Source organism: Sarcophilus harrisii, chromosome 2 (genome assembly GCF_902635505.1).
Source record: "Sarcophilus harrisii chromosome 2, mSarHar1.11, whole genome shotgun sequence".
Lineage (NCBI taxonomy): Eukaryota > Metazoa > Chordata > Mammalia > Dasyuromorphia > Dasyuridae > Sarcophilus > Sarcophilus harrisii.
Genome location: NC_045427.1, coordinates 313,026,276 through 313,042,524, shown reverse-complemented (window position 1 = coordinate 313,042,524; position 16,249 = coordinate 313,026,276).

Sequence of the window (16,249 nt, the reverse complement as noted above, 5' to 3'; positions counted from 1 at the left end):
AAAACAAGGAACATTTGCATTATGTTCTGGCAGTACAAGTATTTGGGGCATAGTAAATAGTAGTAAGTTAGTGTTATGGTGGAATATATAGAAGAGAAGCCTGGTATTACTGAGTGCAATATTCACTGCTTTCATTTCATTAAATTTTTGCATCACTGCAAATTACTTAATCCTATTTGCCAACACATTTGCCACAGTGTCTCATTTTCACCTTCAGAAATTTAATACCTTTTGAACCATAAAGTCAAGAAATCTAAACTAATTTAATAAGTTTGTTAAGATTTGGGGACTCTAAACTGCTACTCACATCTTCAATTAGAAAAGGATAGCAGTATGCCTTCTGTATGTTATATCTGAGGGAAAAAATGGTCATAAAACATTCTTCCAGAATCTTTTTTTTTTAATTCCTTAGTTTTAATCAAGTCTAAATTATCTTGGTCATTGACCAGTATTCTCAACAGCCTTAGTATTCTTTGTTTCATCTTTCTCTAAGGAAATAATTAAAAACAATTTTTTGAAATAATTTCTATTATTTCTTTAGAACAAGAAATGGGGAACAAAGTGACCTTTAAGGAAGTTTCTTCCCTCAAATACATTTCTATCATTCTATATTTGAAGAGCTGCCAGGTGGCACAGTGAATGGAGTGTTAGATCTGAGTTCAAACCAGACCTTATACACTTGACGCTGGGCAAATCATTTAGTTTTATTTGCCTCAATTACCTCATCTGTAAAATAAGCTGGGAAAACAAATGGTAAAACATTCCAGTGTCTTTGCCAAGAAAACCTCAAATTGTATAATGAAAAGTTGAATGCAACAGAAATGACTAAACAACCCATTTGAAGAATTGCCTACTTTCCTTTTTCCAATTTCACTTTTTGAAAAAGTTATATTAAACCTCATATTCATGAATTATGCAAGAACTTTTAACACAAGGAGATACCATCAGGTCTGGTGAAGTGTCCAAGTAGCTGGAACGACTCCAGGAGTTTTAAGAAGAGACATTCTTGTTGCTTTACTTTGGCAGTATGTCAGGGAGTCAAGGTACAGAAAGAATCTAAAACACTTATCATCATTGCTAGTGTCAAGTGGATGCCATCTGCTACCTAGAGCTTTGTTCATATATCATAAGCAAAGCAATATTCTAACATCGGTAACCATTATATGTTCAGGGAAATATTCACTAGGTAACGATGATAAAGACATTTTATTGTCATTCAAAGGGGATCTCTTCCTCTCACACACACCAAAAAACTCAAAATCAAACAAACAAAATTCTTCAGTTTTCAATAACAATTATTTTCACAAATTCACTCAATCAGTTGAGACATTTTTGCAATGTCTGGGTTTTCAAGTGCATAATAAAAGTTCTACAAAGAAAAGACAATCTGAGCAACCTTTTGTGATCTGATTACATAGTTCTGGAACATCTTTTTTCATGGGGATTACATTGGTGCATACTCCATGGAGTATGCATGGGCTCAGGGCGGATGGACTTAGGTTTTGAAATGATGAAGCAATTGTGGCATTTAAAAAGTATGATATGATTTAAAAAGTAACAGAATAAACTGTTAATAAGTCATTTTATTAATATTGCCAATATTTTAATAAAAAAAGAAAACAGTGGCATTCTCTCAAATGACAAAGGCAATTATAGGCACAGGCTCAATTGCTTATATGCTCTTGGGAAAAGAATATTCCTGAGGATATCAATTAGCTTTGATTGATTAACAATTAATGAGAGAATGACTTTGATTATATCATTTACTTCTAAATTAGCCACAGCCTTAGGCAATTTATTCAAAAAATTTATTCCCCCTCTCCCCCCAAAACCTAAATAGAGCACAATGGCTTCCCCACCTATCTGGGGTCTGAACAAGATTGTTAAGAATCATATTATCAGTAATGTCCTCAAAGAGACTGATTTTCAAAATGAAGACTATAGAGAAAGAGAGGAACTTTGAAAAGTCTCCCCAAATCATTAGTTATTTATTAATAATATCAATTCTCTCATAATGTCTTTATTAGTGTTTTGGTCCCTATGACAGTTACAGGAAAAGTCTCAAATAGGATTGGTCACTGAGCCCAACTCTATTTACTAAATAGACCTTAAAAAAGGATGATTCCACCTTCTTGTACATTCAGTTCTCATTTGATAAGCATGTGAGGTCTCAGTAAGAGAGAGAATCCTCTTTTCTTGAGTAGAGGCAATTGATACTTTGCTTTAGAGGACAAAAGCTAATCTACATGAGCCTGAGATAGGATTTCCAGTGTCTGGCTTTCCTCTTCTGCTTTATCTTTTTTTCCCTCAGCACAGGTGACTGAACAATGATCAGGAGAAATAAATTTGGGGGGAGTAGTTATTGTGTGAGTTCAGAATTCCCTGAGCTCCTCAGAGCTAATTGTCAACAGGAAGAATTTTCTGCAACTGAATCCTTAGAGAAGATGACTACCGTCAGAAGGATGAACCCAACTCATTTACTGACTTGTCAGAAGATTTGAATCTTGACAGATTTGCTCTGAAAGTGCAGGGCCAAGGTGAAAGTGAAATGACTATCCAGCATTTCACATGTTTTAAATATCAGCTTCTTGGATGACTTTTCTAAAAGTTATAGCATATCATATCACATTTTAAATCTTTGTCAATGAATTGACAAAGTCAATTGATAATTCAAGTCAAATACCATTGACAAGTCTTTTCTGGATAGACTGTGGAGTATAGAGGGGGAAAAAAAAAGCTGTCTATTAATTGATCTTCCATGTACTTCAATGCTTTTCTAGAAGAGAAATTGTAGATCTATTTGGGGAGACCCTTACCATGAATCAAATATAAATAAATAATTTTCTTTGAGGATCTGGAGGTGGAGTTATAAAGATATTGAGAGAAGGGGAGAAGGGGGAACCTGACATTTCTTAAGAGTCCAGACTTCCATAAGATTGAGCCCAGTACTCTAGTGAGTCTAAAAACTAGTATATCTTTGTAAGATAGGATACCCCTGACATCTAAACCCAAGGATTTTTACTAGTTAACGCTACTAAATGAAAAATAAGATTTTCCAAAGTTTATTGAATTTATCACTTTGACACAGAAAGGTTACATGTGTTAAAAGGAGAGCTGAACACAGTGTCTCTCTATGTCAGACATGTCAGAGTTCAATTTAAGAAAGAGAAGAAATACCACATTAATTTTAATTGGTGGTCCAGCCATTTCAATATGTATCTAATTCCATCCACTAAATATTTATTAAGCACTTCTTATGGCCTACCATTGTTTGGTTGTTTGACTTTATCTGTTTACTAAGATTATAGAAGTTTTGATACTTATATGCCTCTTGATGTTAAATCAGTTTTTTAATGATTGTTTCTCTCTCTCTGAAAATTGTTAACAATATTGGCCTAGAATATCATACTTATAAAAATTATTAGGTAGTAATGGATAGAAAACCTGCCTTGGAATCAGAAATATTTAGTTTCAAGACTGATCTCTTACAAGTATATAATCCTAGCCAAGTCATGTTACCTTTTAGTGACTAGGCAAGTTCTCTGATATTATATATTAAGCATGAACTTCCTAATTGTATTAAAGTTCTTTACACCAGTGAAATCTCAGGTTGAGCTTATTTACACACACACACATATATACATATACCTATATACCTGTAGAGTATATACACACATATGTACATACATATATGTATGTTTTATATTTGTGTGTATGCACTCAAATCACTGTACTAAGTCCTAGTAAGAAACAGAAAAAAGTAGCAAAATATTTTCTTGCCTTCAGTGAGCTTATATTAAGCTTATGACAGTAGCATTGAGAAACCTTTATAGGAATGTGGTAATAAAAACTTAAAACAGCACTGTCCTCATGGATCTATCATCTATTAACTTACATAAATTCTTTTAGACCTGTTTTTATTGGGAAGAAGTCAAATTCATCCAAAGACATACAATAAGCCATGATGAATGTTGAATACTCTTACAAGCCACTAAGGTATATCAATTACCACTTTGTTACACTCAAGTCTACCAAGAAAACCAAACCTGATGACAACACAAATAAGGCATAAGATAAAATCAATTTTCTGAAGTGGTAAACCATTTGACTATTCTGAATTCTTCCTTATCCCCTCAGCAGGTCCCCAGAAGAGGAAGACATTCTGATATTTTGATGTTTAATAATAAAAATTGCATCCATCAAAATGACCTTCTGGTCCTCAGCAATGGTTTGGCATTAATCCTATTATTTCATGATTTTTTATCAAGGCAGCACAGCTGCCATCATTGTACACTAAGTGAATTGAAGCTCTCAGCTGGTGTACATCACACTTTTAGATGTGTGAAACACTGATATCCACAACATAAATCACCACTCCTTTTCCTCCTGAGACCATGCACTTGATTCAGTATCTACATTAGAGCTGTCAGGAACATATCAGCTCAGTGTCAGGAAAATAATCCAACACCATCTCACAGACACAAGATGTGATGCTTTTTAAAAATATATAGACATTTTACACTTCCTGCAAATCAGTGTATAACAGAAGCAATACATTGACTGATTCCTAAGAATGGGCTTGTCAGAAACATTGAAATTTAACACAATCATCAGTGTTGTTGACATTGCTTTAAAGAGATTATTAGTAAATAGGACATTGTTTTCCTGTATAATAGACTCTTGGGATAGGTTAGCAGGACCTGAGGGCCCCAGATCACTCTATCAGAAGAGAAGAGAGAGAATCTCATCTGATCTTGAGTGGCCTCAGGTGTTGGAACAAAAACTGCCATGTGAACTGCAGATTTCTCCCAAAAGAAGGGGGAAAGGAAGGGAGGAATTATTTGTAATAACAAGGACAAAAAGTACTTTATTCATTAAAACTTGTGATTCTTAACACTTGGGAAACAGTATAAAATATGGTGTTAACTGTCTAAATTTAAAGTCAGGCCTTTTTATTCCATTTCCACACATCTAAAAGAAGGCAGATAAGCACAATAGTCCTTTCTTTTATTGAAGTTTTTCCTTTTTAGATGAAAAGTTCATTATGAATGATTTCTTTGTTCTAAACAATGGATTTCCCAAATCCACTTTTCTGCACTCTCACTATGCCTATGTACCTTAGTCCAAGTTCCTAAAGTGCCGTTGAGAATTAGAGTTTTTGAAGTACCATTTCTTCCTTCCACTTTCTTGGAAGTTTATGTTCTTTTTACAAACTAGTGCTAGTTTGGACTCATTTAAGGAGAATATCCCACAATCCAGCAGAGAATTGCTGCGCCTCATTTGTCCTTCCCAAGGCTCTGTGGTTTTCAAATGTCTATTAAATCTTATGCAACAATCAATTCAAATACACAAGTTTGGCTATTCAAATTACTTTTCCAAAAGTACTTTAAAATGCATTAAATTATTAATTGCCTGCTGGCACTTTAATCAAATGGGAAAATTGACATGGCCAGAGGCATGTATTTTTGTGGAAAGGAAATTTATTTAAGAAGAAACAGCAGCTCTTACTGCTTAATTTAAACTGAGAAAACTGTGGAAAATCAACTGCTCTGGAAAATTAATAAAACATTTCCAGCTGCAAACAGTGACTAATTGTACAAGATGAAGACTGCCCAGAATTAATAACTTGCAGTCTTCTGTGTGAAGAACCCCCTACTAGTTCAATTTACTGGGAGATTAAATTACTTCTAAGTTTGCCATATTAAAACAAAACATGAATAAAATGTCAGCGAAAGCACATCTATTATTTACTGTCTGTGATACGGATATAATTATTTCCAAACAACTACAATGTGACGTGACCGGTAATATTGAAATTATTTCTGGTAAGTGAATCTACCTTGATTTTTCACATGCACACCCACCTCCCCCATTTCTAAAAGAAATCTTTAAAAAAAAGGGGGGGTCCCAAATGAAATTCCTCAGATGGCACTTTCCAGCCACTGTGGGTTATTTCCTGTCTTCCACAAAATATTCAGCAACCATGCTCGTCATTGCCATCAGAGATAACTTTGGGAAAGTCTTCTTGGTGGAGAAGCATAGCAGCTCCTTGGCCTGAAATGAAATGAAAAAGAAACCTTTACAATGACATAGAGGAAACTCAGAGCTTGAAAACTTCTCCTGCCCCTAGTGTGATCCTGAGTACATGGCTCTTAATTGAATATATATATATATATATATATATATATATATATATATATATTTTTTTTTTTTGGTAGCTTAGAGAGAACCATAGAAATAACTGGTAGGCTAACTTCAACTTCCTTGAGAGAAAACAAAATATGTAAGCTTGAAGGATACCAGAAATACTGATATGCTTATTCTATCTGGCTAATCCAATGAATCTATATGAGTTGACTAACAGGAGGGTATTAAATCCTTTTTTTTTTTTTTTTTTTAATACACTTGTGGCTCCAGGATTAGACTATTGGAGCCACAGGTGTAAAAAAAAAAAAAAAAAAAAGAAAAAGAAAAGAAAAGTGAATACTCTTTTATCAATTTTTTTGGACTTTTCAAGCTCTTAGAGATCATCAAAAAGATGTCACCAGAGAATGTGCTATTCAGTAGTACTCAAGATACTGGTACATTCTATTGCAATAAGATTTTCTAAACAATCCTAACAAGCAAGTTTTCTTTTTGTCAAAAATAAATTGTTTAATTTGATTATGACAAATATTTTAGGAAATCTAAGAGGAAATGCATCTAATGAGAAGACCTATTAAAAATGAAAATTTTCTTAAAATTTCCCTCAGTCACTTAACCATTTATCCCTTTAATGCATGCAGAGAACATATTCAATCACCTGCTATTGGATATTGCTGGCAGGAATGTCAGAATGTTGGCTTAAAGAGAATAAAGCCATGCTATTTAGAGATGCAGAGGCTTATTAATTTCAAGTATAACTGGTTTGGGGTTTACCACAAAAGCTACCTGGATATATCATTTAATTTCTGAGTTTAAAAAGTGATTCAAAACAAGATTTGGTCAGTGCCACAGAGAGGGACATTATCTGACACAGTATACCATTAATGCTTGATATTATAGGGGGAAAAAATTGAATAAATTAGGGCATTCCTGGAATCCTTAAAGGAATATTGCCCTTGAGAGTCAGTTAGAGCCTGTGGTCTCGCTGTTGCTCAAGAAGGAAATCTTTCTCAAGTTATTGACCTCAATTTAGTTTTCCTTTAGAAATTTTTATATGTAGTTCAGTAGTGATAACTTTACACATATATGTAATATAGGCAGTTAAACTTTCTTAGTCCTATGAAAGAAATGATTATTAATATTAATGATTTGGAGAGATCCGGAGTTCCCCTTTTTTAATAGTTCTCATTTAAAAATTCAATATCTTGAAGGACTTACTAATAATGAAATTAAATTAAGTCTTCTCAATCTTTGTCAGACCCCCTTCAATCTTACAATGAATTTAACCTACAGTGGGGAAGTCCATTGTGTTCTGTTCAAGTTTGGGTAGAGAAAGAATCTTTGTCTAGATTGTCTAAGGCTAGAGGTGGACTGGGTATAAAGGTAATCTCTTTGTTTGAATGAAATATCACTCTCTCAGCCCTTCATTCAAATGAGTCCAATTCTCATTGTAATATTCATTCTCATTACTTGTTAACCAATCAGAGTTGATTGCCACCTTTTGCAACATCCATTTTTATAAGGGCATATATAAGCCATGAGACCACCACCATGCAGGTCTGTGGCATTCAAGCGTGCCACGGGCCTCTTTTATTAATAAAATGCAAGAATTATTGATAAAATGATGAACTACCCAGAAATTATATCTCTTGAACTTTTTAAATGTCACACCTATCTCAGAAGTGTCAAAGCATTTTGCCTCCAAAATATCATCTAACTGCCTTCTAATATTGGTGGTTTTTTTAACTGAGAAAAAACTTCAGTTAATGATTAGGTCTACAGTGCCTTAGGAGATTTCCTTTGGGCAATTTGTATCCTACAAATTTACTCAAAAATGTAAAAGACTGAGTCTTTTTTGCCCTCAGTCATATTTTCCAGAGGGCAAAATTTGATAGAAGGAAGGACATAAGAAATCTGAAAGGGATGTAAGAAGTAGGATGCATGGAAAGGGGCCACTAGGGACACTAAATATAAAATTTACTTCACAATTTTGCTAAATATTCCCTTAAGCTGAAGTACTGCTCCTGTTTTCACACATCACTGAATTCACATTTGGTAATTTTCTACAACTCTTAGAAGATTGGCAGAACATATTTTGTACACTTAGAATGAAAAGAGCACACCATCTCTCTGTGGTTAGCAAATGTATTCTCTTTGTAAACTTCATATGGGAATTAGGCATATATTGTTCTAATTTGCATTTAATATTGCATTTTGACATGTTAAACTCATGTAGAAGTCTTTGATAGATGCTATATTAAATGACCTGAGCATTTGCATTACAATATTTGAGAATAAAATTAGGAGATATGGTCATTAAAGCTTTGTCATTGTCATATTAAGAGAGACTTCCTATAATAATGTTCTCTTTAACTGCTCCAATGTACAATTAGGTGGTGAAAGCGATAAGAATGTTGAACCTGGAGTCAGGAAGATCTGAGTTTAAATGTGGCCTAAGACATTTACTAGCTGTGTGACCCTGCATAAGTCACTTACCCCTGTTTGTCTCAATTTCCTTATCTACAAAATGAACTAGGAGGTAGCAAACCACTCCATTTTCTTTACCAGGAACGTCAAAATGGTGTCACAGAGAATTGAATATGACTGAAATGACTCAATAACAACAAACCTGCTCCAATGAAATCAGCCTCAAAGGAGATTAGCCCAGCAATTTACACAGGTTTAAAAAAATTTTGATGAAGAAATCATATTACCAAAATGATAACATTCAATTAAAAATAACTCATGTAAGTACTTTAAATTTTGCAAATATATATATATATATATATATATATATATATATATATATATAAAATTACCTCACCTGTTCTACAAAAACCTATGAGATATGCATGTCATCACCATTTTATAAATGAGTAAGCTAAAACTTAAAGATGTTGTATCTTGCTGAGGATTACATAATTGATATGGGTTAGAGGCAAGAACCAAACCCAACTTTTTCCCCCGACTGAAGACTCTATCCAAGGTGCTACACTACTTCTCAGCAAGTACTCACAAGGCAGTCAGCAAAAGCCACATAAAGACACGCTCAAGGTCTCTTAAGAACTTCAGAAGTGCTTTTATGACATGAGACACTGGCATTGGACCACCCAGCATGGTGTGCCCTCATCAGAGAAGGTGCTAGGAGCAAGGCAGAATTGAATTAGCTCAAAAGAAACATGAGATGGGCAGTTAGAGAAGCTGCCCCAAATGTTTCTAGGGACTATTTGTGCCCCACCTATGGCAGCACTCCAAGCTCACATTGGTCTGATCAGCCACAGTCAGACACACTATAACTCAACTCTAAAATAGTGATGTCATTTTGGTCCTCTTCAAGAACAAAGGACTACAATCAACCACTTCTCAGCATTTCATCAGTACAAGTATTTTGGACAGGTACTTCATGTGGATGATGAATGGGGCTCAGAATTGAATGGAAAGATACTGCCTAAGCTGCATTAAAAAAAAATGATCATAGTTTTCAAAGGATATAAATGGGCTGCTAAAATAAAAGTATCTTCCTTTGAATGATGGAGAATTATGCCCTTGGAAGAATTAAAATGTTAGATAAACGAAGAGATAATGGAAAGGCATGTTACTATGTATGGACTTGGGGTAGCCAGGTAGAGCAACGAATTAGTGTGCTGGCCCAGGAGTCAGGAGATGACCTCAAATCTAGCCTTAGACTCTAACTAGCAAGTCATTTACTTCCTGTTTGCCTCAGTTTTCTTATCTGTCAAGTAAACTGGAGAAAGAAATGGCAAAGCACTTTAATATCTTTGCCAAGAAAACCCTAAGTGGAAACATGTTGAGTCAGATGAGACTGAAATGATTGAACAATAGCAATATGTATAGACCATAATAGCATAGCTTATCTTATCTATAATGCTACATATATCATCTGGATAATTCATTTAACCTCTCAGTGCCCCCAGGCAACTCTCTAAAATAAAATTGGAGGGCATGGGTAGAGTGAATGAGTGTGTTAGTTCCTCATGCAGGAGCTCTCTGTTGATGAAATCCCAGATCTTGCTCAAGAAAAAAGAAAACATTGAGGAAATAAATGTCCCCCTTCCGCCCCCCCCCCCAAAAAAGAAAAAGAAGATAGAGTAGAAAGAACTTTTACTTGCACTCTTTGCCCTCTACTAATGAAAATGCTTTAGGATAAGAGGGGATAAGAGTTTGAAGGATGAAGTGGAATAGCATGAGTGAACTTTCTATACAGGTGTAGCTTTCAGAATAAGGATGGCTAAAGCGAAGGACAATTAGTACTATATTTTTAAAGTGGAACATAAATGAGTTATCTGTGCTGGTTTGGTTTTGACAAATGCCCAAGCTGAAATAACTGACATTAACTTTTTTTTTGAGTTATCTTCTAGAAGGGGATAAAGTTGGATAAAAAGTTCCATTAGCAACCCTGTGAATGCCTCTGCTCTTTTCTACTCTTCCCTAGCAATGGTTCCTATTAATCTGTCTTGGATGCAGGTGGATATCACCAACTATTGTGGGATGGGGTGGTTGTTGTTCTTATTATTGATCCTTCATTCTCAAAGAAGATCAATGACATCAGAAAGGTCATTTCTTGACTTGCAAATGAGTTAGATTTAAGTGAGGCAGAGCTGGGCAAAATCATCAACCTTACTCTTTCCTCCAGTCATCAGAGTTTAGTGGCAAGACATAGGTCAGGATGGTGTTGGATGTGGTGGGAGACCTCGGCCTTTTTAAGCTAAAATCTTTCCCAAGTCTCAGTTTATCTGAGGCAGTGCCCATTTGGTAATTAAAAGCTAGGGAAGATGTGAGGCAAAAGATAGCCTAATTTGCTTTCACAAAAACATCAATCTGGGAGGGGAAGACCCTCAGAGTTTTGGCCAGAACAGAAATAATTGCTCTTCTGAGTCATCAAAACCCAAATAATGAGGGACAGAGACAAACAGTGGACCCAAGGATGGATCCAGACTATGTTGGGAATCTGATATGGGTATTGGCAGAGAGAAGGGAACAGGGACAGGCAAAGATACAATATAAGGGATTCCTAACTTTTGTCCCTACAAACCAGAGGTTGTTTTGAGATTTTTACTGATACCCATAATCTCCCAACTTTTCCCTCTGCTGAATTGAGGAGAACCAAGTGACAAATGAGCTAAATATTTCCTTTCTGATGCTGAAACAGTCATCCTTTCCCGAATCTAAATTACATCATGGCTTCTGGGCACACTTGAACTAATACTAATCTTGGTGATTCATTTCTCAATTAACTTTTTTTTGAGTTATCTTCTAGAAGGGGATAAAGTTGGATAAAAAGTTCCATTAGCAACCCTGTGAATGTCTCTGCTCTTTTCTACTCTTCCCTAGCAATGGTTCCTATTAATCTGTCTTGGATGCAGGTGGATATCACCAACTATTGTGGGATGGGGTGGTTGTTGTTCTTATTATTGATCCTTCATTCTCAAAGAAGATCAATGACATCAGAAAGGTCATTTCTTGACTTGCAAATGAGTTAGATTTAAGTGAGGCAGAGCTGGGCAAAATCATCAACCTTACTCTTTCCTCCAGTCATCAGAGTTTAGTGGCAAGACATAGGTCAGGATGGTGTTGGATGTGGTGGGAGACCTCGGCCTTTTTAAGCTAAAATCTTTCCCAAGTCTCAGTTTGTCTGAGGCAGTGCCCATTTGGTGAGTGTCTGAGTTCAGGTCTGAACGCAAGTCTCCTGACTCCAGGTCTTGGATGCATCATTCATTGCCACACTAGCAGTTCCCTTGACTACAACACTAAAATTCTTTTTTTTTTTTTTTTTAATTTTAATAGCTTTTTATTTACAGGTTATATGTATGGGTAACTTTACAGCATTGACAATTGCCAAACCTCTTGTTCCAATTTTTCCCCTCCTTCCCCCCACCTTCTCCCCCAGATGGCAGGATAACTAGTAGACAACACTAAAATTCTATCCACTATGTCACACTGCCTCCCTAAAGGCAAAACAGAACAGTGGAAAATTATACAAGATTTGGAATCAGGAAGGTTAAGTTCTGATCTCAGCTCTGTCACTTACTACTGTGTATCTTTAGTCAAGTCATGTCATCTCTCTCAACTTCACTTCCTTTATCTATAAAATAGGCATGGGCAGTGAGGAGTGCCAGACCTAGAATCAGGGTGACTCACCTTCCCAAGTTCAAATCTGACCTCAGACACTTATTTGCAATATGACTCTGGGCAAGTCACTTACCCTGCTTGTCTCAGTTTCTCCATCTATAAAATAAGCTGCAGAAGGAAAATGGAAAACCATTCCAGAATCTTTGCCAAGAAAACCCCAAATGGAGTCAGGAAGATTTGGACATGACTGAAAAAAAAAAAAAAAAAGGCTGAATAGCAACAACAGAAAACAACCATGTTAGCTGGACGACATGACCTTTAAGATCATTCCTGGCTCAATGTGATTCGAAGATCTATGGTCACTATGGGTTTTTTTTTTTATGACTAGTAAATGAAATCTAAATTCTCTTCTGAACTCTAATCTTGTTTTCTTGTAATAAGCAAGTAATGTGTTGTATAAAGCTTTGCAGTATACCACTAAGGGCTATGTGCTATAATGGGGCTAATTATTATCATGGGTCATTATAAGATAAGAAGCCCACAAATAAATTAGTTATGGCAAAGATCTGTGCTGTGAATATATAGTACATTCTTCATTGGGGATATAGTTTTCCAAAGATGCTTTCATATATCTGTAATTAAGTGTGTCATATTAATTGCATGGCCCTTTTGCTATGCAAAAAAGTGAGAACCTTTCCTCTTGATATCAGATTAGAACTGATTGCCTAATTACATTACCTGGATAATTAAATACACATTTAGTAGCCTCCAAATTGTATAATATTGCGGTTTCATTTCCTAATAGAATTACCCTGCCTTTGGAGTAGAATTCTTGCTAAGAAATGAGGATCTAATTACTTGATGACACTATATTAAATCCTCAGGGACCTTTCCTCAAAGAAAAGGCTTAGGTGAAAAAGGATTCAAAGGGCTTCTTTCTAATTCTATTCCTGTAATCAGAATCGTAGAAATTAGAAATATGAATCATCCACTAGCCTTTCTTCTCTCTATAGGGAAAAAGGTAGGGTTTCCTTTCCCCCAACGTTGGTCTTCTCTAGTTAGGTCCAGTATTAGGATCCAGATGACAGAGCATTTGAAGATTTAAGAAGTTATTAGGATAATTTATTCAACCAGCTCCTAAAAACACATATTAGCATCCCTTTAAAGATCACATGATGATGATTAGCTGAACCCCCACACCCACATCCAACTGCTGAATATTAACATGAACCTTTTCCCTAATAATGATTCAATATTATCTTCAGTGAATTGACATGCTATTGTTCAGTTGTTTTTCATCTGTGTTTTACTTTTCAAGACCCCAAATGTGGGTTTAGTTGGCAAAGATTCTGGAATAGATGCAATTTCCTTCTCTAATTCATTTTACACACGAGGAACCTGAGGCAAATGGGGGGAAGTGACTTGCCTAGAATCACCCATCTAGTAAGTTTCTGAGGCTATCAGCTAGATGCTACTCCTATCTACTTTACCACCTAGCTGCCCCAAATTGGCACACAGGAATACACCATGCAAGAGGCTCTATCAATCATGCTATTTAATCTACCCAAATACAAAGTGATTCTCTGGTTGTAACTCTTTGAAAGGAATTTCCCATACATTTGAAGAACAGTATCACAGGTTTGCTCTTTATAAACCAGGTTGTGGTTGGGACCTGACTTTTCAGTGCTATCCAGAACTGAATAAAATGGAGTTTGACCTGAGGGGAAAAAAAATGCATAAGGAGTCAGAGGATGTGGAACAAAGGAATAATTCTGCTATTTGTTAACGGTGCAATCTTATGAAAGTTCCTTTCCCCTTGGGGTGACAATTTCCTCATTTTTAAAACTAAGGAGCAGCTAGCTGGGCCTGGAATCAAGAAAATTCATCTTCCTATGTTCAAATTTGGCCTCAGACACTTACCAGCTAGGTGACCATGGGCAAATCATTTAATCCTGTTTTGCCTCAGTTTCCTCATCTGTAAAATGTGCTGGAGAAACAAGTGGCAAGCCACTCCAGGATCTTTGCCAAGAAAACTCCAAAATGGGGTCATGGAGAGTCAGACACAACTGAACAACCCTAATGAAGAAATAATTAAGACTCTTACAATTGTAATTCCTATCATAATTATTTTTGACAGCATACTTTGATTAAAGCGATCTAAAGTTACAAATTCCAGAACTCATTTAGTATTCTACTATATTTTTCATAAAGCAAAAGGACAAGATTTTAAGATCAAGAAAGGTTTCAAAATGGCATTTGATGCTTAAAGATTTGGGAATTATTTTTATCTTGCTTTTCAACCTTGTGTGTGTTTTAAAGCAAACCTAATTGACAAAGGAAATACAAATATATCACAAACTTCCTAAAACTCAAAATGTTTTTAATATTTAACTTTTCATGTACCTTATCTCATGATAAATTTCATGTGCCAGTTAGATCATGAATTCCTTAAGGTCCACACCCTCATCTAATATTTTGGGGCTTTTGGGGTTTGTTTTTATTGTAATACCCACCTAGGAAGCAGTCAGTGGTCCAGTGGAGAGAGTACTGAACCTGAAGTCAGGGAGACCTGAGTTCAAATCCAGCTTTAGGTACTTCCTACCTCTGTTACCCTGTACCAGTCATCTGATCTCTGTCTGACAAAATGGATATACAGGATCCACTGGAACAGGAAATGGCATGTCTTCCCCAAGAAAATCCCAAATGGGTTTATGAAAAATCAATCTGCTAAATAACAACAAAAGTGACCAGCTAGTAGTATATTTTGCATATAATAATCCCTAAACATTTGTTAATTTGAAAAACACTAAAATAATCTAGAACCCCAAACTATATAAACCCTAAAATCATCTACATTTATTTTTTTTTCTTCAAGGAATTTGCAACACTATACATTCTTAATATGAGTGCTACACCCTTTTAAATTCTTTAATTTCCCAGCCTAACTTTTAACCTTTTTATCTTACCCAAACTTCTGCATCTATCTCTTTCATTAAAGCAGCTACAATGGATGGATGACTGGGCACAGAATCAGGAAGATCTGAATTAAAATTCATTCTCAGCTATTTAATAGTTTTAGGACTATAATCGAGTCACTTAACCTCTATATGCCTCATTTTCCTCATCTGTAAAATGCAGATAATAATAACATCTATCTCCCAGTGTTGTTATGAACATCAGCTGAGATAATATTTTTAAAACCTTTAGTCAATGTCTGGTTCATAGTTGATACTTAATAAGTGCTTGTTTTCTTTCTTCCTCATTCCTTCTCCTACTTCCTTTTAATTTTCACTTCTCCATCAGATCACTACCTTCTTCCTATCTTCTCACTCTAACTCTCTTTCTGAAGCCAGAAGTCACTTATTTCAGATATGAATGGGATAAGTCCAGGTAGAACACAACATAGTAAGATTCATTAGGCAATATAAAATGTTGATTAATGACTTTGAGGCCTTATTTTAGAAAAAAAAAAAACACAACCTTCTGACTAGATAAAGATGGAATCATTTCTTTTATAAATGTTAAGATACTACATGTGAACCATTATTAAAAATCCTGACATTATTATTATTATAAACAATGATAAAAATTCTCTTTGACTCATCACAAAATAAAAATAGAGTCAAAGTATATTTTTAAAAATAGAGCTATAGTAATGATAGGAGACTATGTAAGAAAATCAGAGAGAATCTATAATAGTATATATGAATTAGAGTTAGATTTTGAGGGAAACTAGAGAAATTAGAGGAAATGTCAGGCAAGTCCTAGGTCAGTGAGTTTGGGAAATTATTTCCATTGGAAGATGAGTAATAGGATAATCTCACTTCCTGGCTAACAGTATTGAAGGGGGCTAATAGCTAACAACACCAATGCACACTTTCCTCCAATTCTTAGAAAAGATCACTAACATTTCAGTTTCTTGAGGGAAGGGACTATGTTTTATATTTCTGTGGCCCCCATAATGCCTAACACTTATTTTAAAAATTCAGTTCATTATATTTCCCTACAACACTGA